Source organism: Phacochoerus africanus, chromosome 14 (genome assembly GCF_016906955.1).
Source record: "Phacochoerus africanus isolate WHEZ1 chromosome 14, ROS_Pafr_v1, whole genome shotgun sequence".
Lineage (NCBI taxonomy): Eukaryota > Metazoa > Chordata > Mammalia > Artiodactyla > Suidae > Phacochoerus > Phacochoerus africanus.
In genome coordinates this window covers 8397228-8420377 of record NC_062557.1, presented here as the reverse complement: position 1 = coordinate 8420377, position 23150 = coordinate 8397228, and the positions used below count along the sequence as shown (strand labels likewise).

The 23150-nt window shown below is 52.0% G+C and overlaps 2 long non-coding RNA genes across 4 annotated transcripts in view; one reads left to right on the top strand and one right to left on the bottom strand.

Moving 5' to 3' along the window:
- LOC125114213 (uncharacterized) overlaps positions 1 to 23150 on the bottom strand; it is a 203519-nt gene that overhangs the window by 23166 nt on the left and 157203 nt on the right. Inside the window, exons 3-5 of one of the 3 annotated variants that reach the window (XR_007131736.1) lie at positions 21167 to 23119; positions 19540 to 19699; positions 3187 to 3940 (exon numbers count right to left, since the gene is read on the bottom strand). This is a non-coding gene — a long non-coding RNA (uncharacterized LOC125114213). Of the gene's footprint in view, positions 1 to 3186; positions 3941 to 19539; positions 19700 to 21166; positions 23120 to 23150 lie in introns of those variants that run through there. The other 2 variants (XR_007131738.1, XR_007131737.1) reach the window with 2 other exon arrangements.
- On the top strand, positions 18184 to 19124 carry LOC125114214 (uncharacterized). Its single transcript, XR_007131739.1, has 2 exons — positions 18184 to 18406; positions 18638 to 19124. It is a non-coding gene; the product is annotated as an uncharacterized LOC125114214 (long non-coding RNA).

The window sequence follows — 23150 nt, the reverse complement described above, 5'->3', positions numbered from 1 at the left end:
GATTTACAGCAAGGAGGCAAAACTTTCTCCTTTTTATATCTTTCTTCGAGCTCCATGGCCAAAACAGCTCAGCAGAAATGAGAGGAGAAAAAAAAGTAATTAGTGTTTAATTTTTTAACAATTTTTAACTCCCTTTTTAATTGCTTTACATAAACCTGTCCTAGAATTTTACAGCCTTCAAATCTCTGTCTAAGTCTGGTCCTTGTTTCTGGTTTTAATTACAGGGAGGCTTGTCTGGCACATTAAATTAGAAGAAGAAAAAAAGAAAGAAAGAAAGAAACACACACACACAATTTCAGAAATATTTTGCTGTTGGACTTCCAGCTGAACATCTAATATTTCAGCGCACGGATGGGAAAGCTCGGCCCGGGAGGGCTTTGCTAGAAGGAAAGGAGACGGAGGGATTCTGCAACGTTATTGCATCACCTCCTCAACTGTCTCCTACTGTTATGAGGAGTATGAGAGCCGTCCTAGAACAGCGTCTGGAGTCCACCATGGCCCCAGGCACCTCAGCCTTGCTTCCAATGTAACTGACTTCCCAGAAAAACTGGGTGTGTGCAGAGGTCTCTGGCTTCGGGCACAACTCAGGTTCTTATTTCCAAGCCAGGCCATTAGATCTTCTGCTTGCTTCTCGGCAGTCCATCATAAAGCAGGACAGGAACTGGCAAAGGGTGGGTCGCCGCAGCGTAGGTAGGGTTGACGGGAGCAGATTCAGGCTGCACGATGCCAGGAGGCTGCCCCCCACCCCCAGGCGCCTCCCTTTTGCAGCCAAGTCTGGACCTGCGCTGAGCAGTGGAACCTCCTAAGCTCCCCAGTATGTAGCCACCAGTCTACCTGTGGTTATTTAAATTTAAGTGAATGAACAGGCAGGAGTTCCCTGGTGGCTCAGTGGGTTAAGGATCCGGCGTTGTCACAGCTGTGGCTCGGGTCACTGCCATGGTGCAGGTTCGATCCCTGGCCGTGGGACTTCCACATGCCATGAGCCTGACCCCAAACAAGAACGCTTACTAAAATTTAAATCCCCCTTCCTTGGTTACACGAGCCACATCTCAACTACTCCATAGCCTCCTGTGGATAATGGCTCCTTGATAGGTCGTAGCGTGGAAATAGTGCCATATCCATCTCCGAAGAAAGTTCTGTTGGACAGGCGTGCTCTGGACGCTGGCTATCGAGACTGTGGTCTTTGGCCAGGCAGGGTGGGCGTTTCCTGGGAGGTGCTGGAAATGCAAGGTGGTGGGGCTCCCCAAGACTTGGAAACTGCGTTATAATAAGACCCCAGGTGATTTGAACACGCATGCAGGGTCACATCCCAAAGCAGCATAGCCAGCTGGGGCCTGGGGCTGAGTAATGGTCCATGGATCCCTTCAAGGTGTGAGGATAGACATGGGGGGTTGGGGGTGGGTAAAGGGGAGGCATGCCAATAAAATGTCCTCAGGACACAACCCCGCAGGGCTGAGGCTCCCCGGCTTGTGTTCATTAGCGACAGGGCCGCAGACCCTCTTGGCAGACCCTGCCCAAGCCCGCCCCGGGCTCCTCCAGAGCCCCTGCTGGGAGGCAGAGGGCTGCCTGGCGCCGCTGGGCGGGCAACTCTGGGGCTGGAGCCAGGCCAGCGCTGGCTCCCCACACACGGTCATTACCTCCCGAGAACCCAGGAGTTATTACAATTAAAACACGTTGCAGGGGGGAGCGGGGGGCTGGGGGAGGTCCCTTTAGGAAGGAACACTGAGATGAAAAGAAATTAGAACGGTCGTCATGGCGACGGAGCCAGGCCGGGCCTACCCTGTGATTATTTCAATGGGAACGGGATGGGGGCAGATGGGGCTGGAACAGGGGGTGCTCGGGAACCCTACCCCGCTGCAAGGTCAAGAGCTAGGCTTCTGCCCTCAGACTGGGACACGGCAGCCCAGGAAATTCCCCCGAGGCCGGTTCCTGCTGGCTTTCCTCTTCTCTGGAACGGCCGCCTGTCCCCTGGACCGCCATCCTCCAGGAAGTCCACACCCCAGGGCTCAATCTGGTTTCTTTTTAAACCAGGAAACTCCCAAGAGGGCCCTGGTCACGACCCCGTGGGTGGAATGGCCTGGCCTGGTTTCCTATCAGCTCAACTCTGGCGATTAGGACACCCGCGGAAACCCCGGGCCCCTTTCTGGAACCTGAAACAGGAAGCGCAGGTGTGGGGAGGGAGGCGTCAGAGGAGCCAGGGGTGGGAAGGTCTTGGAAGGGGGCCCAGGATCACAAGGAAGGTGGAGATCTTGGCCCGGGACCCTCCAGGTACCCACTGAGGATTAGGGTCCTCACACAAGAGGAATCCTCGGTGGGCAGAGCTCCCGGGCCTGCAGAGGAGAAAACAGTAATTAGTCCTCAGGCTCTCTGCTGAGAGGGGGGCCCTCCCCGCAGCCCAGAGCAGGTTGGCCGATAGGAAGGGGAAGCTGTGTGGGGACATCTCCGAGGGGCGCAGAAAAGGATGAGGCTGGGATGAGGTCGGGGTGATGGGGGGAGGTGTCCAGTCTGCTCCTGTGAGGGGAGTTCTCAGAGAATCCCCGCCTCTTCTCTGGCCTCGTCACCTCTGATGCCACCTTAGAGGACTCAGGCCATAGGGAAAGGGCTAAAACGCTACCTCTGATGGAGGCACTGAAGGCAAAGGGAGGTCGGCCTCCACCCTGAAGGTTAATCTGGCCCCAGGCAAGTCCTCGGGCTTCCTCAGACACCCAGACTGGAGACCTTTGAGCCACAGAAGCTGCAGGCAGGCGGCGCTGCCTCAGAACGCCCTCCCTTTTGAAAGCGGATTATTCCCAACCCCAGGAACCCCTCTGGATCTTCCACAGAGCTTCCCCGTTTGCATTTGTACCTTCCAAGGCGCCCCTGCACAAAACGCATGGCGGCGCTGGAGGTAGACCCAAGTGCAAGCCTTGCTGCCGCAGCCTTGGGCCTGAACTTGGGCAACTCCATCATCGTCTGCATCCCACATTCCTTCTCTATAAGGACGCCGGCTCATTTACGATGTCATCAAGAGGATCCGAGATCACGGACTGCCACTGTCTGGCTCTGCCGTGACCAGCCTCTCCAGTCTGCCCCCGTCTCAGGGGATTTGGGGGGTGCAGATCTGTTGCAGGAAGGGGGACGCGAGCAGGGGCCCGAGCGTGGGCTCTTGTCTAACACTCAGAAATGAACTGTCAGAGGAGACACACGTGCTGACAAAGCAAGAGATTTTATTGGGAAGGGACGCCCGGAAGGGAACAGCAGGCTGAGGGAGCCCAGGAGAACTGCTTGCCACGTGGCTTGCACTCTCTGGTTTTATGGGAAGGGGTTAGTTTCCAGGTTGTCTCTGGCCAATCATCTTGTTTGGCCCGTACTTGGTCTGGCTCCGGGTCCTTCCTGGGGGCACGTGCATCTCTCAGCCAGGATGGATTCCAGCCTCAACGATCCTAGGAGGTTCGTCATCTCCTCCCTCCTACTGGCCCCTCCCAAATCCTTCTAGTTAGTCTTCAGGGCAGCATCATATTCCTTGTTAGGGCTTCCTGTTGTGCATCACTCATGCAACTGGCTATTATCATGCCTGGCCAAGGTGGGTGGTTTCAGGCAATGCTCCCCTAACAGAACTTTGGGTTTTCAAATCAGGACAGTCCCCCACAAAGCGGGCACTCTGGTCGCCCTCCCAGGCACGGGCATGCATCTTGGGGGCCCGGGTATTATCATCTGTAGTGGGCTTTGTGCCGTTGTAAAATTCTTTACAGGTTGTGTATATTACACGAACGGGGGATGTGTATATATACGCAGGTTACTACACGTCAGTGCGTGCAGGTACGTGTACGTAGATGCAGATGACTTTTCCAAAGAGATAAACTGGGAGGGAATCATTCCTGTTTCACAGAGAACGTTCACCTGGTGAAACGATCAATGGTCGTGTTCCTCTCTCTAGAAGGTTGAGACAGGAAAGGGGGCTCTGTAGACGGAAAATTCCGAGAAACGAAGCACATAGATTACAAGGCCACAAGGAGTCCATTTATTTCTGAGATCCTTTCATTTCTGGGCCCACCCCCCAGCACTTCTAGAAGATTCTTTTGCACCCTCTTTCTAGTGGGAAGCTGAGCACACCTGTACCTGGGCTCCCAGTGCACTTCCAGCAGCCACTGCCAGCCACTGTCTGGGGAAGGGCTGTCAGGAACGGCGGGGGCGGGGGGCGGCGGCGGCGGGGGGGGGGGGTTTCAAATGGCTCCGGGGTGCACTCCAGCGGATGGGAGTTCCGAGTTCGCATTAGCTTGTCATCACACCAGGACTCTGTTTATTTTTCTGCCCTCCCCTCAGTTCAGAGAGTTCATAGACGGCCCAGGTTTTAACGGGTCTGAAAAAACTTCAGGTGGAGAATTCCCACACAAATCGAAAACAGCCATCGCACATCATCCTGCCCAAGATTCTTCTCTTTTTCACCGCTTAGCTCTTGGAACAATGTGGAAGAGGGGACAGGAGGGGAAGTCGGGGGGGAGGGGAGATGACAAAGGGGTCCCGATCCCCTCCTCTCCCACCCCCATCTTGGAAACCCAGAGGCCTGGCTGGCTAATGCTGGCTCCGCCTCTGGAAGGAGGCTTTCCGGAGTCGTGGCATCCTGCAGGGCAGGCCAAGCTGCAGGCCTGGCTACTGGGCTACCCCCAGCTCAGCATCACCCACCCGCAGCCTGGAGCTCTAGCAGCAACGCAGGTCAGCAGGCACTGAGGATACCCGCCCCCCGCCCAACGCTCTCAGGTGCAGCCTGAGCCCTGCGGCCACAGCCCCTGTCCTGAGCTTCATTCACTCGCTTCCAGATGGGAAGAGAAAGTCCCCAGCTGGAAACACATCCTGTCTCCTTCAAGGTGAGGGGATGGTGGGGCCAGCACAGTGGGAGTGTGGGGGGGGAGGGATATTAGAAGGTGCTGAAAATGGAGAACTCTTTTTTTCTCCCCGTTGGAGGGATCAAAGTCCCGACTTAATGAAAAGAAGGCAGATCACCTCTGGCCTCCCCGGGAAGTGCTGGCGTCTCCTCGGGGGAACCCCAGCCTCTCTGGGACTAAAGCAGCCCCAGGACCCCAGCCGCCCACCCCTTCCCAGGCCCTGGCCTAAAGCTGGACTCCCAGGAAGGAGCAGGTGACCCATCTGCCAAGAAATACGGGGCCAGGGTGCCAGGGCCTTGGCAGCGAGGCCTGGTATTATTAGCTGCCACTGTTATTTAGTGAGAGATGCCCCCTCCCCCACCACCTCCTTCGGAGCCTAAGGCTCAGCCTTGTTTGAAAGAGCAAGTTGAGCTAAATGATTCCTAACCCCTCTTCCCATACACCCCTGCCTTCTGCCATCGCATTATCCAGCTGCTTTGAAGTCTCTCCCTCTCTCTCCCTCTCTCCCATCTTTAACCTGTTTACAGACAAGATGAGCACAGTAAGCACTAAATAAACGTTTGTTTACCTGAGCAGATTCTTTACAGCTTTCCCACTAGGTCTCTCCAAGGAGGAGCGTGTCCATGTGGCACCCAGGCCGCGGCCCCAGGAATCCAGGCAGCGTGTCCTGGCCTTTCCCCACCCCCCCATCTCTCCTTTTCCACAAATTTCCCCCAAGGAGATTCTGCCTCACACCAGTGAACGATGAAAAAATGCAAACAAGCCCCAAAGGAAGACAAGCAGGAAAGAGGAAAAACAAAACAAAAACAAAGACGAAAACCTGGGAGAAAATGCCATGTGCAGGAATACACACAGTGGATGACCGAGCATATTCCAAAGCTGCTCCCCCACCCCTGACGCCCCCTTCCACCCCCCCACCCCCCAGGAACCAAACAGGAAATCTAGAATCACTACCAAATGCACTTCCCCGGCTGGCCTTGCCCTGGGCCCCTGGGGGCGGGTCAAGGATACACAGCCCCAGCTCACCGGCTAGAAGCTGCAGGAGGGTGGGGCTTTGATGGATTGATTGGCATTTCCTCCCTCTCTCTTCTCTCCTGACCTCTTGATGGGCTTTCTCTGCGGATGGCTGGTGGGATGGGACGGAAGCCTCTAGCTACGGGCACCTCCCTGGAACAACAGGGCTCCTCGAGCCTCCCACGGTGTTAGAGGGGAAGGTGGCAGGCAGCTGGCCAGCTTCACCCCACTCTGCAGAGAGCTGTGTGATGGCCCTGGCTTTGGGAACAAGACCTCCTGCTCTTAAGAAAACAGATCAGAAATTTTGGCATCGAAATAAGAATCTGTTCAGAGGAAGCAAGTTGTAACCCTTGGAATAAAAGGCACGCCACAAGATAGAAGCTAAAAGTCAGCAGAAACCGGAGCCACAGGGACCATGAGTTCAAGTTCATCCTCCTTGGGCTATTCCTTTGGCTTGGAGCACTGCCAAGGATTGCACCCTGGCTCTGTGCTAGCTGCCTCGCCAATCCATCAAAGGTCACCCAACTTTGTCCTATAAAGGGCCAGAGAGTGAATATTTTTGGCTTCGTAGGCCCTAGGGTCTCTGCTGCCAGTGCTTAACTCTGCTCTTACAGCACGAAAGCAGATGTGGACAGCACATAGATGAAGCGGCGGGGCTGGGTTCCAGTAAAAAACTTTATTTATAAAAACAGGCAGCTGGCCAGATTTGGCCCACCCGCAGGCTAGAGTTTTCCAACTTCTTGGCACAGATCACGAAGACAACACAGTGATATGATCGTTAAATGAAGAGCAGGGCTTCTGAAGTCAGGCAGATCCAATTCAGGTCTCTGCCCAAGACAGCTTTATTAGCTGTGTTACCTTGGGCCAGTCACTTAACTCAATCAGGTCCAGCCTCCCTATCTTTACAACAGGATACTAAAAGCCTGCCTCACCAGGTTCTGTGATAATGAAATGAACAAATAACTCCTGACAGTCAATCAACATTTGCTGTCAATCATTGGGATGGGGGTGTGGCTTTGAGTCTTCCCTTGGTTCGAAGAGCCTCTGCTGGCTCCGGTGATGAAGGTCCGAGGCATCTTTCCGTGTAAAAATGTACTTCCTGAAATTTAGTATTCCGTGGATTCACTTGATGAAGTGAAATCAGAGCTGGCAAGCTAGAATTATCTGAGAAGTTGTAAAATCTCATTGCCCGCCGTGCTGCAGCCGGAACACCTGTGCCAGAACCTCTAGCGGCAGGGGTGGGGGATGTGAGACCACCCCTGAGGGCATCGGTTCACGTGAAAACTTCCCAGATGATTCCAGTGCGAAGCCCAAGCTGAGACCCACTGGACTTCACGATGCAAAGAACGCGGAAGAGTCCTCCTTTCTTCCTGCCCAAGGTGTGGTCCATGTCCTGGCCCCACTAGCATCACCTGGGAGTTGTGAGCAAGGCAGACACTAGGACCCCATCCCAGACCTGCTGGATCCGACTCTGCACTTTGACAGAAGCTCCAGGGGATTCCTGTGTGCACCCAAGTTTGAAGAATCGACTCCGCGGGGGCCCTGACAAACCTGGTTCAGCATCAGCATCTCTTTTGCAAAGCTCAAAACATTCCCAGCCCTCATCACCAACTCACTGACTCTAAATCACCGTGGGTGGCCCAGGGATGGGTACTTTCCCCCAATATTTTATTTAAAAAGGTTCAAACATATAGTAATATCATACCCACCTAGATTCTATGATAATCAAGACTCCACTGTTGTTTCATCACCTTTCTATGCGTTTATCCATCTATCCACTAACCCATCTTATTTTTTAAATGCATGTCAAAGTAAAAAGCAGACATCAGCATCCCTCGGCCCTAAATCCTTAAGCACGCACATCACATCACTAATTTTTAACAAGGTCTCCTTGACGAGGCTATACATCTAGGGAGAGTCTTTTTCTCTGTCCAGAAGAAAGAATCCTTCAGATTTGACAAAAAGCGTTCCTCTCCCTCCAATTTTTAAAAAAGGGATGCTTGAGCCTCTCTCAGTGCTATAACTTTCGGTTTGATGAGATGCTTTTTGGTGCCTGACCCAATTCCACCTAGTCCCATTAATCCCATCTCCTCTTTCCCTGGACAGAGCATTAGACAAGTCAGCCACTTCTAGGTCCACTGGATCTCTTGTATTCAAATGATGTGTTCACTGGACTGGACGCTGCCGCGTGTCTCCCAAACATCCCCTGTGCTTTTCCTCCGAAATGCATCTCCTGGCAAAACCCTGTATCTTTTCACCTGCGCACCATGGCGATTAAGAGGGCGCCTTCTGTTGCGCTTTCTAATTCTGCAGCAAGAACCTGCAGAAAAGGCTTGGGGACAACGCGCTCTATCACCACCCTTGTTTCTGGGTTTGGGAAGTCCGTGGACCAGACAGCAGGGACCTCACCTATACCTCTGGCTTTCCTTCCGCCTTGGTTTTTCCTTGGACAGTTACCTGCTGAATACAGAACACTAAGCCTGTCTTAGACAGTGAAAGACAAACAGTATATGGTATCGCTTATGTGTGGAATCTTAAAAAAAAAAAAAGGATACAAATGAACTTTGCAAAACAGAAACAAGACGCACAGACTTGGAAAAACTTACTTGGAAAAACTTTCCTTTACCGAAGGTGGCAGGCGGGGTGGTGGGAGGGATGGTCTGGGGGTTTGCACCCTGGGGTACATGGAATAACTGGCCAATGGGGACCTTGCTGTTTAGCACAGGGAACGCTACCCAGTATTCTGTGATGATCTATGTGAGAAAAAAATCTGCAAGAGAATGGATGTGTGTACAGGTATCACTGAATCACTGTGCTGTGCAGCAGAAATATCACAACCTTGTGAATCAACTCTACTTCAATAGGACTTCAAAACATGAAAGAAGAAGAAAAAAAAAAAAACCTCAGCTTTTTAGTCAGGGCTAATGTGAACTTAAAAAACTAGTGATGTTTTTCTTTTCTTTTTTTTTTTTGTCTTTTTGCCATTTCTAGGCCGCTCCTGTGGCATATGGAGGTTCCCAGGCTAGGGGTCTAATCGAAGCTGTAGCTGCCAGCCTATGCCAGAGCCACAGCAACACGGGATCCAAGTCACATCTGCAAACTAGACCACAGCTCACAGCAACACCAAATCCTTAACCCACTAAGCAAGGCCAGGGATCGAACCTGCAACCTCATGGCTCCTAGTTGGATTCATTCACCACTGCGCCACCAAAGGAACTCCAAAATACTAGTGATGTTTTTCTGCTAGTTTAACATGGAAAGGAGGCTGGCCCCAGGATCCAAGGCAGGACAGTTCATTCTGGTCAAAGACAAGCTCTTTTAGGAAAGAGGTTCTCCCCGGCCGGTAGTGCCCCGAGCTCTTTAGGAGTATTTCAGAACCCCTGGGGTGGAGCTGCAGTTAGAACCAGCCCAGCCTGCACCCTTCTGCTCCTCCCCAGGGCTCTCAGATTGTCATCAAAGCCCTCGGGATAAATTCAGAAGCGTGGTTCCCCCTGAATAATTGCCCAGTGATTTCCAAATGCTCTCTTAACCATCTATAAAAAGGCCGTCTCCATTCCGGAACGCGCACACCCCGGGTCCCTCTGTCCGACAGATCACGATGACTGGGCCAGCAAGGAGGCCACCGTCATGCAGCATTTTCGCCTCCAAACCTAAAAGGCCTGGGTTCTCTGACCTCCACGGCTTGTCCAGACCACCCACCCTCTGTTTGCAACCCTCCTCCAACCTTGAAACCCAACCCCCTCCTCTGTAGGAACCACCCATGTTTAAGCAAATAAATACCCCAAAGTAACCAGCTCCCTGGTGGTATTCAAATAAATGTCCCAGGAAAGAGTATGGCGGCGGGAAGGGGCGGTACCCTGGGCCTCCAGTGCAGCTTGCCTGCCTGGAAGCATCCTTGGGCTGGGTCTCTGCAGATATCCCACCAGTGCTTCTGTGCAAGATGAGCAGTGCGACACCCTCCTTCTACCCCCCAAACAGGGGAGGGGCTGAAGGGTTCTGTAAGTCACCTTCTGGGGAGGTTGTGGCTGCTGGCTGAGCTGCAGGGAGGGTGGGTGGTGCTCAGTCAGAGAGGCCACCCTCCCAAAGCTGTGCAGAGATGCCAGGTAAGCTCCCAGTTACTCAGCCGTAAGCCCTGAAATCCCTCTGCCGTTTGGGAGGGTGGCTGGGTGGGTGGGTAGGATGCACCGGGGATCAGCTCTCTATGACTCAGAAACACTTCAAGAGAGCCCGGAGACCAGCCTGCAGTGAAGAGGGGTGCGGGGGAGAAGCAAGGGGGGACCCACGAGTCAAAAATCTCCCTGCCTCTGACTCAGTGGCGAAAGCACTGAGTGTCCTTGGTTTCACGGAATGCCGACGGCTGGGAATAAAGTCCCCGGCTCTGTCACCGGTCGGTTGGTCCACAGAGTCACCGAAGAAAAGGATTTTCAAGCGCATCTGAGAAATCAGAGGGAAAAAGGACAATGGCCCAATCGCTGCTTTTACATGAATCTCCAGGAGTGGCGGCCTCCCCCATCCTCCCCCAGGGGAGGAAGCGAGGGAGCAGAGGCGTCCTCTGAAGTCGGCCCAGGGCGTTGAGGAATGAAGGAAAGCGGGGACAAGATGGTGCTAAAAAGCTGGCCGTGCACCTCTAGTGTGCGTGTGTGTGTGGGGGGGGTGACCACGTTTCAAAAATAAACACAAACCCCAAAATAAACACTGTTAATGGAAGTGACTAATCAAGGGTGTGCTGAACTTGGTGGTTCTTGATAAGATACAGGGGGAAATGCACTTGGAAAAAGTAACAGATTTCCCGCCCCCCTTTGATAAATAAAGCCATGGGGAGAGGGTGAGCGGGATTAGGGTTCAAGCTTGGTTCAAACTGGCAGCAGAGGCTGAAAAAAACCCCACAGTTTCTCCATCCTGACACTACTGACATGTGGGGCTGGATAATTCTTTGTGGCAGGGGGCCTGTCCTGTATGTGCATTGTCGGATGCTTAGCAGCATCCCTGGCCACCACCCACTCCCGAGATGCCAGTGGTACCCTCCCCTCTGGCTGTGACAACCAGAAATAGCTCCAGACATTGCACATGGCCCCCGGGGTAGGGGTAAAGGGACAATGTTGAGCCTGGCTGGGAACCAGTGGTTTCCGATCAGGGGCACAGCTGAGTTTAAAAGTCACCTCTGGGCTCCCGGCAGCGCTCAGAAGGGCCAGAGAGCTGGCCAGCTAGAAAGGAATGTGGCATCTCAGGCATGTGACCAAGTGCTGGTCATCAATGGCTTCGTGGCACCAGGACCTCAGCAGGACGCCACCCACCGGCCTCCAGGCCCACACGCCCAGCATCCTGTGGGTTACGAAGGCCTTAAGATCTGTGAGCAACGCAGGTACAGAGCTCTGCTGTTTGAAAGTTCTGGAAGAACAGTCGCCATTGGTCTCAAAGTTGCCTTGGCCGGGAAGGGGGAGGGACTATGGCCCACATCGAGGAAGAATTCTGCAGAGAAGGGACATCTGGGAGGCCAGTTGGGGTCCACTTGGCTGAGCCGCCCATCTCACTGGGCCCAATCGAAACCGAGCAGGGCCCTGTGAGGCTCCTGGGCACACGAGCCATGCTGGGGCCTCCATTTCTTGTTTTGAGGGAGTAAGCTTCAGCCTCCACGACCTGACCTTCCCGAGTTCCAAAGAGCAGGTTCAAACAGTTGCTAATCAAGGCAGGGAGGGGACATTCTAGGGAGGAACATTCAAGAGACAACAGTGCAGCCTTCCTTCCGTAGGGTCCTGGTTCCTCCTCCAGGAATCCAGAGAGAACCATGTCTTTTGAGTTCTTCGGCAGAACTCAAACCCACAACACGTGGAAGACCTTAATGACGTAGTTAGTCTTCATTCCGGAAAGAGGAATCGCCAGCTTTGGAGAACAATGAAAGCTTGCATCCGCCCTGATCCTCATCTGAGGCCCTATTTTTCACTCCCAGACTATAAAGTCACCTCCCAATCTCTCCCATGGTGGGCACAGTCTTTAAGGCATTAGCCTGCTGTGGCCCCGTGTGCCTGGCAAAGCCGTGAACGCTATCTTTCTCTCCTTCACCCCAAACCCTGCCTTGGAGTTTCTATTCGGCCCTGGTGGACAGAGGCTGAGTTTGGGCCACACAAAGGGAGTTGAAGCAGGGCGGTGGGTGTCACTCCTCAAACATCACGTTTCTCTTCCTAGACAAAGGCTGAGTAGAGGGCAAGAGATGGGTGAGGGTTCTTCGAGACGCAGAGACCCCATGGCTGGCCACCCACCACTCTCTCTGCCCACAGTATTGGCTGCATTTGACACACCTGTCCCTTTGGTGGGGGAGGGGAGGACTAGCCATGACCTGGAAGTCAAGTGTCCAACACCTGCCATCCCTGCTGTCCCTCCGTGATGTCTGGGAACTACCTTTAGTCCGGGCTGCCCATATTTCCAGAAGAGAATCACCTCCTAGGTCATTCCACACTGGGGCAGCCTGGCCAGCTGTGTCTTGTGTCTACACGGCAGCATACACCGCAGAAGCGGGTATTTGGTGCACAGGGGCTTTCTGTCAGAGGGACTCTGGTATTTACAATGTGGCTTGCCTATCTCACTTGGCAAAAGAGTTTCGGATGCTTTCTGCCCCGAGATGGGCTGCAGGGCTGGAGCGGGAGGTGATGGACAGGGACAGATGGAGAGAGGTGAGGTGAAGGTGACTGGGCTGGGGCCTCCTGCTCTGAGTCTCTGCCTTTCTCTCTCCCGCCCTCCACCCCCGATTCTAGGAGCCACAGCAGCACCAGCCTTCTCTCCGCTGGGCCTGAGCTTTCCTCCTCAGCAATCTGCTTTCCACACACACACACACACACAAAAGCTCGCGTTCTAAATAGAGCGGAACTGAGAATGGGCTGCAGCCCGGATGAGGTCTTCCCTCCCTGGAGAGCCCAGCATCCCCCGTGGAGGGCTGGTCCCCCCCCCCCGCCCCCAGCGCCTCTCACTCAAAGCATTCCTGACCCCAGAGCGCCCAACCCTGACGGCAGGCACGAAGCCGCCACAAATGGATTTTGCTTCTGTAGCACTTTGCCTGAGCTGGAACCCTCCCCCTGGCCGGGCTTTCCTTCTCTGGCCTCCACTCCCTGCGGGTACCTTTCGGGCAACCAGGGGACCTTATTCCAGGCGGGAGCCAGAGGCCCCCCTCTATCAGTGTCACCATTAATTTGCTGAGGGAGGTCGGGCGGCTTGAATGGACCCACCTGAATCGCAGCATTCCCCAAACCAGGTCCACCCACAAGGACACAGCCTCTCTCACAGCATCAGACTGATGAATATTAATTTTTAGTATGCTCTCAAGGGAACCTGGGCACAAGGTTGGGGTGAATCTTTAGACCTTCCTCCTCCTCGGTTCTGGAAAAGTCTATCAAGGCTCACCCCAACAGGCACAGGGCCAGAGGCATATTTTTGGATCCAAGCGAAGCACCCAGTTCTGTGTAGTTCACTCATTTACACCCGCATCCAGCATCACTCCCATGCTGATCAGGTCTTCCCCCTACCCCCAATTTTTAGGGCCACGCTCAAGGCATATGGAAGTTCCCAGGCTAGGGGTTGAATTGAAGCTGTAGCTGCCGGCCTATGCCAAAGCCACAGCAACGCCTGATCTAAGCCTTGTCTGCCACCCACACCACAGTTCACAGCAATACCAGATCCTTAACCCACTGAGTGAGGCCAGGGATTGAACCCCAGTCCTCATGGATACCAGTTGGGTTGTTACCCCTGAGCCACAAAGGCGACTCCCCAATCAGGTCTTTCGAATGAGATTCTCACCTCCCCCCCAGAATAAGATTCATACCCATCAGCCCTTGGAAGACAGGGCTGTGAGAAAGTGCACGTATTCCAAAAGGGGAAGGGCCTCGCAATGTCACCAACTCTTGACCCAGGTAAAATCTAGGGACCCTATGACAGCTCTGGGATGTCTTTGGGAGAAGGGTGTAGCCATGGCCTTCAGGAAGGCCATTTGCCAGCTGGGGGCCCCTTGGGAAGCTGCGGTGGGGGTGACAGACCCAGTCCTCCATCCCAGCCTCTCCCAATCTTAAGGAATCCAGAGTCAGAGCCATTCCATGACTTGTCTGGGAGTCAGCGCCACACTGCTCTTCACGGCCTCTGTGAATCCAGCATCTCCAAGAGCATCCGTTCATCCAACCAGGCATAAGGCGAGGGATGCGGAAAGGGAAGTGAACTTAAACAGAAGCTGAGGGTTACCCACGCTGACCACTGCCAGCTCCTCCATCCCAATAAAGGCCAGAGGGGAAGGGGGAGGAGTTTAAAATATGCAAATGGGTGAGGTCCTGCAGTGCAGCACCAGGGACACTATCCAGTCACTTGTGACAGAACAGGATAGAACATAAGATGAGCAAAAGGGTATATGTATTATATTCTTATATATATATATATCAATATTATATATACATATATATATGACTGGGGCACTTTGCTGTACAGTAGAAATGGACAGAACATTGCAAATCAAGTATAATAAAAACAATTTCAAATAAAATAAAATACGACAATAGGCGCCTTCCTGACCCAACGCATTTGGAAACCAGAATAATCACTGTTCCAACCTGTTCCGTATTTTTTTTTTTTTGTCTCCAGTGACAGGTATCTCAGAGCTAGGAAGAAAGCTTTCCTCTCTAGCTCCTTTCTTACAATCTGGTTCAGAGCACCAAAAAAAAAAAAAAAATTTAAAATGCTGAAACAAGGTATTTTTTTTCCCCTCTGGATGAACTGTTTTACAATAAGCTACCTGCTGGGGTCAGGAAACCTGAGCTCAGTGGCTTTCTGCTCCCACCGAAACTCACAAGGGGGCTTTAGGACGAAGCACTTTTCCAGAGAGATGGTCACCCACACACAACCCTTTGTATCTGTTCCAGCTTTTATTTGAAACATTTCTCTCCTCCACTTCACCTCCATCTCCCCTGCCTTTCTCTCCTTCCTTCTCCCTTAACTGACACTACTGGCTCTCCTGGCAGACAGTTTCCTGATGGGGAGTCTGGACAGGGAAGCAGGGAGGGGTGATGGAAAATGGGAGTTGGGGGCGGGGAGAGCGGAGGGGGCTGCTCCTTGTGTGCCCAGAGGGAGCAGTTTCTTTCCTATTAGATGTGTGATGCTCAGAAGGGGCAGGAATGGCCAAAATCAAAATAAATAGGCAGCGGAAACAGGCAGCCCCTCCCTGAGAATGGTAATTGCCCAGGATGAACGTTTATCCAAACACAGGAGAAAAATGGTTCCTGTCGGAGGGCCGGGAGAGAAGCACTTCTTACTGGAAAGGAAATTTGTTTACAACATTTTATTTGCTCCTTAGTTTTTAATGCTGTTCTGGCCCCACGTCCTATAAACAGACCAGCCTTTCCATTCTCCAGTGGTGCTGGGAGAACTGAAGACAGAGCAGATGGAGCTGGTGCCAGAAGCCCCGGCGACTGAGCTCTCACATGACATAAACCCCCGCCCAGCGGGGGGTCTGCCAGAGGGGCTTGTTGGTCTGCAGTGGAGGAGGGTACGATCTGAAATCTAGGCGCAGAAACAGGGAGAAGGTGGCCCGGCCTGTGAGATCAGCTCTTTTCTATGCCCAGGTAGGGAGGCAACAGAAAGGGTTTAAGAACCCGATGCATAGGTCTCATTGAGTATTTTGTGGGGCTTCCTTAGTCAGCAGAGGCAATTGACAGGTTCTAGAAAGAACTTGGCCTTTGCGAGAAAAAGTTTGACTGGTATTAGAGTCCGATGAGGCTGACGTGGGACCGAGACGCCCGGGGAAAGAGAATCGCTGTTCTGAGGGCCAGTATCTAGGCAGCAGCATCTCTGCTCTTGGCTGGCATCTCAACTCGAGCCCACCAACCAAACCGAACAACTAAAAGAGCTCCCCAAAGCCGGAGAGATTCAGGGATGCTGTGTCACATCGGAGAAACATACACAGAGTGATGGAGTTTGCATTTGAGATCTCTTTCCACCCAGATCATGTGCGCCAAAGGCATGGCAGACAGGCCCAGACAGTTCCAAGGTCAGAGCACAGAGGTAAAAGCCCGCATCTATTGAGGGCTGTGTCTCAGCGACTAAGTGCTGCACCTGCAAGAATCCATTTCAACCTTGCAACCACCTGACAAAGCAGTTTAAAGATGAGGCTGAGTTCCTCCTTGGAGGTGTCAGGGCTCCAGGTTGGCAGCTATCTTAAGATAGGAACCCGAGGCCATGAATACCTGCCTGAAAAAGATCATTCTTCTCCCACTGCTGCCTCACATCCCCCCTGGAGAATGAATGGGAAAGACCCACCATGTACAACAACGGAGATTTCGGGCTGTTTTGTTACAGCAGCCTATGGTGACTAATGCGGCTTACTTTCCTCACCTAGAACAAAGAGATCTTAAGACTGTCTCACGGAGTTGCTAGGAGATTCAAATGAGAAGCTTTTCAAAGAGCCTTCAAGCTGCAATAAGACATGGGGCTGTATTATTTCCTGAAAAACACTGGGCTGCGACTCTTCCCTGAGCTCCTTGATTTTTCTTGGCTGAGTGTCTTAACGTCGCTTAAAGGTCTGAAATTGGTCCTGGTGACCAGAGCTCATAGAGGACCCCCCAATCTGCCCAAATTCTAATTGTCCCCGTTCATACGAAGAAGAGGGGGTGGTCTCTGTGTCCTTCCCTTCCCCCCTGCCCCCGAGGTGAAACTTCTGCCTACATTTCTGCTCTTCTCCCCCCTTTCTATGCTCCTCCCCATGGAACGGTTGGTTAACCAGATAGCAAATGGGAACAAGCTGTTCCCTCCCTGGGTCTGCTGGTTCTGGAATAGTACCTCTTCCATCTTTGCCTTCTGTCCCCAAGTGGAAGCCCTGACGCTCACAACCGAAGTAGGGGATCTGCTTATCATTATCCAAGTCTCTGTGACTTGCTGGACACATTCATGTCAGGGCAAAGAGCTGGCAGCATTACCTACCCAGGGTCTCCAGTAGCCCTAACCATGAGTCTGTGTGGCAAATGGGACTGATGGTTTTACGTGTGCCATTCTTGCGGAACCAGCCTGTAAGGAAGAACTCCAGGGCAAAAGATATCTCCTATGTGTTGTGTTTTTCTGCTCTATTTCCCCCTGCGAGACGTTGTGAAATTCTTGAGAGATTCTGACCTAAACTTTTGAGTTTAAATTTTTCTTCCCCTCCTTAAAAATCACCCTAGCTCTCACAGAACTGGCAAAAACCAGACACACGCTATTTCCAGAAGAGTGTCTGTGGGGAGACCCACCCATCAAGGAACAAGCACGTTTTCTCTGCTCCCGAGAAAACACCTTCTTGATTAATAGTGGGCAGGGATTCATGGTACGCAGAGCAACAGATCATTAGTAAGGAAAATCAACTCCAACTTTTTCTTCTATGTCTACCGGGTAAAAGCCACCACGCTATGATTTAAGAGCCCTGAACTTCAAATCTCCAATGACCTTGGTTTTTAATCCAAACTCACATATAAGACTTGATCGAAGTCATTGATTCCTGTAAATTTTCATTTTCTGAGAACTTTTTTGGTGTTTCTTTTTAGGGCTGCACTTGCAGTATATGGAAGTTCCCAGGCTAGGGGTCAAATTGGAGCTGCAGCTGCCGGCCTACACCACAGCCACAGCTATGCCAGATCTGAGCTGCATCTGCGACCTACACCACAGCTCATGGCAATGCCGGATCCTTAACCCACTAAGTGAGTCCAGGGATCGAACCTGCGTCCTCATGGATGTTAGACAGATTGATTTTTGTGGAGCCACCAGGGGAACTCCATTTTCTGAGGATTAAATGTCAGTCACAGTACATGCCATGTGATCCTGAACAGTATTGGGCATTTCAGGGATAAATTCAATGTGTAAGGAGTGACTCAGTTCCTGTTTTAATGAAAGAGAGAGAGAAAGAGAGAAAGACAGAGAGAGAGAAGTGTTGGGAGAAGGAGTTTTAAAATAAGTTCCATATAAGCACAGTAAATGACATACAAAAATGCTACGGTCAAGGCAGTCAACCTTGACCTTTTGGGGGTACCTATCCTATGCCAGGTGCTTTGAGAGAGTATATGGCAGAGGGAGAAGTCACAACTCGGACGAAGAAACCCAGGAAGGCTTCCTAGAGAAGGGAGCATTTGAAACGAGCCTTGAAGGGTTAGCAGGATTTCAGGAGCCTGGCTGCTCAACATCGATCTTTAAAAACACAAACACATCCAGGAAGACCTGCCAGAGGATTAAAAATCATGCTGAGTTCAATAAAAAATCACCACTGGTGTGTGAAAGGAACTCTCCTAATTAAGCAATTCCAGAACATTCCCAACCCTTGACTGCATGAGTAGCAGTGGGGAACTGTTACATCCGGGCAGGCTGGTTAAGACGCCTTCTCCACGGATGGTTACCGGGGTGGCCTGGAGAAAGGGCATCTGGAGTTCGATGTGGCACAACATGCCCAGGCGGGGTACGGTATCCACCCAGGGACAGCACCAGGAGACCCGAGGACCCCAGGGTGGCAGTGCTTTAGAGCAGCCTGGAGATGTTCAAGGCAAAGGGTAAGGAATGGGCCATCAAGCTTCGTTTCACTGCAGCACATGCTTGGAAACTGGGTAGACAGGGGGGTGGTCCAGCCTCTGGGGGTCTGGAAATCTCCCTCCATGGAGAACGACAAGCCTGGTCGGCACTCCCAGCGCTGCCCTGTCAGCTTGTCTTTCAGCGCATCGGGCTGAAATCATCTGTCACTGCGAACCAGCGTAGACACAGGGCATCTGTATCTTTTTTTCCAGTGGCCCTGACAATGCTGACTTTAGTGAGAGGCCAGAGCTTCGCCAGACAGCCTGGGACCTAACTTTTGAAGAGCTTGGGCAGAGGATGGAGGACACCCACTGCCCTGAGCCACAGCACCACGGTCTTGGGTAGCCCCCACGGCGGCCAGAGCCCCCCCGCCCCCAGTACAGGCAGGTGCACGAAGCAAGAGCCTTGCCTATTCTGCGCTCCCCACTTCTCCAAAACGCAGGCCTGAGGTACCATCAAAGGTGGGCGTCGGGGGTGGGGTTGGGGGGGAGGCGGCAGGCAAAGGAGGAAGGAAAGGAGAAGGAGATGGAAAACAATTTTAAAAAATCAACCTTCGGCAGCACCTGATAACCTGGAGTAGACGGCGATCGGCGCCGGACAGCATACAAAAGCCAAAGGCGGGTCCCGGGACCGGTCAACTTAAGACTTAATATTTGCCTTTCGCTAAGCAAACTAATAAATCCCCTGCAGTTTTAGCCATGCAGAGCTCCCCGTTTTTATTTATTGGTCAAAATGGCAGGCAGGTTTTTTTTTTCCCCCTTCCAGTCACCCCAGGCAAATAGCAGTCCCCCCATCCCCCTCCTGTCATCCGTCTGTGTGTCTATTTGCCTTTTCCCTCGACAAACTCTTGTTCAGGGCAGCTGACAACAAGTGCAAACAGCTTTGAAGTATTCTTTGGTAATGGACTTCCCGAGACAGCCCTGTCTTTGGCTTGTGCAGCTGAAGGCAAAGGGAGAAAGAGCTACTTGTCAGACATCGGCTGGGTCAGGCAAGGCTTAGAGCTTGATACATGGGAGGGACCCCGGAGGACCAAGGAATCCAACCACTGCCCCTTCCCTCCCCCATTTTATGGATGAGAAAACTGAGACGCAGAGAAAAGGCTTGAGTGACTTACACATGATCTTGGAGCAAGCTGAGGGGAAGGCAGGAGGAGAGCCAGAGAGAACAAAAAGTAGCAAATCCTTTGTCATGAACTGCATCCAATATGGCAGCCCTGTGGATGGCAGCACTGGCAGAGGCTTTGGGAAGCGTGTGGCCTGACTCACTCATTTTACCTGGAAGGAACCAAGAAGAGGGGCTTTCTGAGACACTCAAGTCTCCTGGTCTCCCCACTCTGTGTTTTTTTTTTTTTTTTTATCAGCATAAGACATGCACCTGGGCCCAGAAATAAGATGCATTTGGCTCAATATCTGATGGAGAAATCGACATTCATGAACACTTGGCAGCCTGTGAGTTGCTCTTTAAAATTCTGCTTCCCCACCAGGTTGAATATCATCCAACCTTCTCTCACAGTTCTCTTCCGCTACTCTGCCAGGAAAGGCTGCCTCCCCCAGGGCTGGACCATCCCTCATCCAATGTTGGAAAGGGAATTCCTGCATTAGTCAGAGGTAGATCGGGGATAAGAGGGATGCTTTTAGACTCCATCAGGCTCTTGGGATTCTGGGATTCTATATGGATGAGAAGAAAAGAGAGAAAAAGAGAAAGTTGTTGCTTTTGGCACAATCGTGGGACTTCTGCTGGAACCAAGGGATATCTGTGGGATACAGACGAAGGTAACATCTGAAATGAGTCCACCTTTTGAAAAAGAAAAGTGGCACCCGGGAGCTGGCTAGCCTTCCTTCAATGGCCATGAAGGCAGGGAAAGTCGGAACCGGGGTGAAGACCCAGACGCACCATGTTGGGTCTTGGTCTCCACGCATGTGTAATGAGAGGGTAGTTTCTAGATGTTTGCCTGCTCATCTCTATCTTAGCAGGTGAAGATTCCCCGGTGGCCACATCATGTAAGATGAACATGATTAGCTGAAGGCTCATGTTCCAGGACTCCAGATGCTCAGGCCTGCCTTTTAACAGAAAAGATGAAGACTTGATCCCCCTCCGACAAGAAGCAACAACGTCAGGATGGCATGCCATCCTGAAAGCCTGGCTTTAGCTATCCCGAAAAGAACCTGTAATTTGCCTTCAGGTGGTTCTTACCTGTCAGGAACACCCCAAATGGGGGCTGGCACAACCTTCTCCTCCTCTACCCCGGGCTCCTACCACCAAGTTCCGCTCCCTTATCCCAGATAAAGTCAAGTGTCTGGAACGGTACTGGGGAGCTGGGAGGTCCTATTCAATGCTATCTGAGTTGACTTCAAAAGTTCTCTAGGAGACTTAAACAGAAAGTACACACGTAGGCCAAATTTACATGCCCCTGAGAGTGTGAAGGGGTCCTAGAGTTCAAAGAAATTTCAGGAAGTCCTGTAGCTCACGCCTTTGAACTCCAGACATCAGCATCCCAAGGATTTTTAGGTCTTAGTTTTCTGTCGAGCTCAGATGGAGACTTTTCTTCTTGTCTCCTTATTTTATACAGTGTGAACTTGTATGGTAAACACACACACACACACACACACTCTGCAGTCTCTTTCCCCTTGTTGCCAGTGGCTATATTCGTTTCTGTTTCATAATGAACTGTTTGGTTCTTAATAGAAAAGGTTAATACCATCTTTATAAGTTGGGTTGTATCAGATAGGAACCCCTGATACCTTGAATGCCTGCCCAGGGCCATCTGTCCACAGCAGTCTTCTGAAGGAAGTGGTCTCAGCTGGTTGTTTACAGCCAGGCTTTTATTCTAGATTATGCAACCCTATGACCCTGGAAACAACAAATTTGGTCAAGATGGGTTGGCGCTGGGTCCAAGGGCACCCATCTATAGGTAGCCCAGTGGCCAATGAAGTTGCCAGACACAAGAGTTTTGAATGGCGACTGGCCAGACCCATCAGGAGCATCAGCCAGTCACAGCAGGGAAAGCAGAAGAGAGGCAGGGTCCTCGAGTCACCCAGTAGGGTGACTGGTTGTTCCTGTTTGCTTAGGACTGTCCTCGGTTTAGCACTAAAAAGTCCTGCATCCCAGGAAACCCCTCAGTCCTGGGCCAACTGAGTCACCCTCAGCTCATCACCATGGCAGGATCCTGGGAACAGTGGATGCTGGTGCAAACAGAAGATCAAGATGGCCAGGGTGGTTCGGTTCTGCTATCCCTGGCTATCTGGAATGACTTGGGCTTCTTGGGCAGGCCTAGGTGGAGAGCGCCTCGGCAGGCTGCTTCCTTTCTACTTTACGGCCATGGCAACTCGAAACAAACCAGCACGTACGGAGCAGTATCAGCAAGTCTCTGCTTCTTAAAACCCAAAGGAATCTAATGCAACGAGGTGTCTGCAGGTCAAGGAAGGAAAGTAAAAGCCCACAAACAAGCCTCCCATTTCAAAAGCACAAACCATCCGCCAGAAGTTCTCCTCATCTGTTTTGTGGTGAATCTGAAATGCCAAGGACCCCACTGCTTCCCTTCTGAGACACCAAAGTCACAAAGTGGTCATCCAAATGCATCATCTACAACACGGGAAAGATATAGAATGTCTGGCTTTCATTCTTTTTCCGAAGGCAAGTCATCCATTTGCTGTGAAAAGAGAAAATGCATCTTTGGCTCTGCGTTTTGGACACGACTGAACCATGACTGATCTCTAGGAAATGTTTTTAGCCGTATGTATCATGGCCACAGAGTGAAAAGGAAAAGGCAGGACTTGTGTTTTGTGAGGCCCCATCGACTGTCAGAAGGCTGTGTCACCAGCACACACTCAAGAATTCGAGTCCTCAAGACACACCAACTCTGGTGGCTGGATACTCTGCCATGAAGCGCCACGTTTGGACACAGAACCCACATGCCAGCTGGGAGAAGGTCTTCACCGCTGACCGTGCATCGGTGTCAGTAGAAAATGCGTTCATTTTCTGCTTCTCCAGATCTACACCTGCTTATGATCCGAACCCAAGAAAGCTGAATGTGGGGAACACCAGCCTTCATGGTCCAGCTCGCAGCCAGCGCCCCCTCCAACATCCTGAGAGCCTGAAGAATTTCTGCCTGGACCCGCATTGCTCTGGAACCTGCGGGGGCCAGATCCCAAATCAATGAGAAGGGATGCAATTCCAAGGCCGCTTGCGTAGCAACACACAGACACTGGCCTCTGTAGAGGGAGCAGGAACAAAAATTAAGACCCCATTGACCTGCGGGTAGTTAACTATTCACTCTGTATCCGGCTGGAAGATAATGGAGCAAACAAGAAGAATTGCCGAGTCCAAAGGCACGGCGGACGTGGGAGGTGGGGGGCGAGGAAGGGTGTGGCAGAAAGTCCTTGGCTTCCCCGGGGCCAGTGTCGGGGAGTCTTAAGACCAGGCACCCGCCAAGAAACAGTTCCCACGCGAAGGAAGAACAAGGGATCCGGGACAATGGTGTCTTCTTCAACTGTAGGTCTTCTCAAATCTGGAAGTTGCTTTATTCTCCAAAATAAGAATCCTCAATCAAATCAAGAGCTCTTGCCTCTTAAGAGATGGTCCTGTTTCACCCAGGTCCTGTGGGGGTCCTGGCGGCAAACTCTGGCTCCACAGAAGTTCCTGGTGGGAAGCGTGGGCGAAGAAGAACAGCCCTTTATGGGTCCTTCCTTCCAGGCCTGTGGACCAAAAAAACATCGTTAAGAGTGA